We start from the raw sequence: 1,743 nt of genomic DNA, 5'->3' as shown, positions 1-1,743 counted from the left end.
TATTTGTTTATTTATTTATTTTGTGTGTGTGTGTGGCCAGCTCAGCCCATCAGGAGGCGGGGCTGGCTGGCATGTGGTGCTGGGGATTGAACCGTGGTCCCTGTGCTTTGCTTAGCTTAGCTTGTTCTAAGTAGGTGCTTTAGACCACTGAGTCATCTCACCAGCGCCAAAATCAAGTTTAAGAAGTTGATCACACAATAATCTATCCAGTAAGTATTTAAAAAAACTGTATGAAAGCATAATGTTCACAAGAAGCTTTGCATACAAACACATAGTCACTTTATCCACAATGTCAAATAGTTGGGTGCAAATTAAAACATCCACTCACAAGCAATAATTTTGTTAGTACAACAAAATATGACTCAGCCACAAAAAGGAACAAACAGGGATAGGGATGTAGCTCAACAGCACACAAGTTTGATACCTGGTACCAAACTAAAAAAGGAACAAATGGCTGGACAGTGAGTTCAAACACAGCCTAAACTACACAGTAAAGCCATCTCAAAAAAAAAGGGGAGGCATAGGGAGATCAAAATGCCATATACACAATTATGTGAAAAATTAAACATTGTGTTAAGAAAAGAGGGTTGGTCAAACAGATCAGTGGACTAAGAGCCTGCTTACGCAAACGCAGGGACCAGGGTTCCACACCTAGACATGTGCTGACATTGCAGTAGCTGCACACATGCGCACACACCTCTAATTCCAGCGCTGGAGAGGCTGACAACAGGAGGATCACTACAAGTCTGAGCTGTGCAGGGAGATACTGTACCAAATACTTTTTTTTTTTTGGCAGAACCGAGGATTGAGCTCAGGCTCTTGTGCTTGCCAAGGAAGCGTTTATTCCACTGAGCCATCTCCCCAGCCCCCTAAATACATTTTTTTAAAAAAGGAATACATATTACAGTATTCCACTGAACACTGGCAAGACCTTTTTTTTTTTTTTTTCCATTTATGTATTTGGTACAGGGTCTCACCATACAAAGCTCAGGTTCATAGTGATCCTCCTGTTTTAAATCTCACCAATGCTGGGACAACAGGCGTGCACCACCGTACCTGGGTTTGTCAGCTCAGCATGCCCCACAGGCGGGGCCACAAGGAGACCTTTCTAAAGTAACAAATTGGGCTGGGGACATAGCTCAGTGGAATAAGTGCTTGCCTGGCAAGTGCAAGGTCTGGAGTTTGAACCCTGGTACCACCAAAAAAAAAAAAAAAAAAACAAAAATAGGGCTGGCAAGATAGTTCAGCAGTCTAAAAGCATCAGCTTAAGCAAGCTTAGGCAGGCAAAGGGGACCAGAGTTCAATCCCCTACACCACATGCCTTGCCAGTCCCACCCTTAGGGCAGGGCTGAGCCAGCCAAAGAAAAGAGAAAAGGCTAAAGTAACAAATTAATAACTGGATTAGGGAAGAATAATGGGGAATAGCTGGGAAAGCAAAACTTTTGCAGAGTTAGCTATTTTTTTCTTTTTTAATAAAAAAGATAGTGCCTTGCTAAATCACTAAGTTGCCCTACTTGAATTTATGATCCTCCTGCAGCAATCTCCCAGTGTCTGGATTAGAGGAATGTGCCACCATGCCTGGCTTTTTTCTTTTTAATGAAGTCTCTTTCTGCAGTTCAGGCTGTCTTCTCCTGCCTCTCCCGCTGGAGTGTTGTGATTATACAAATACATCACAAACATCTGGCTTCAAATTTCTTATTTTATATAACTCCTAGGTCCAAATAAAAAATGAACAAAACTTCA

At 42.1% G+C, this 1,743-nt stretch overlaps 1 protein-coding gene across 1 annotated transcript in view; it reads right to left on the bottom strand.

Annotated features, from left to right (window-relative positions):
- Positions 1 to 1,743, bottom strand: part of LOC101588789 (paraspeckle component 1) — a 98,895-nt gene that overhangs the window by 88,912 nt on the left and 8,240 nt on the right. The gene's annotated exons all lie outside the window — the stretch shown is intronic.

The sequence above is a fragment of the Octodon degus genome, unplaced genomic scaffold, assembly GCF_000260255.1.
Source record: "Octodon degus isolate 3935 unplaced genomic scaffold, OctDeg1.0 scaffold00111, whole genome shotgun sequence".
In the NCBI taxonomy this organism is placed as follows: Eukaryota; Metazoa; Chordata; class Mammalia; order Rodentia; family Octodontidae; genus Octodon; species Octodon degus.
The sequence above is the reverse complement of the archived record's forward strand: the minus strand, read 5'-3'. Positions and strand labels throughout refer to the sequence as shown.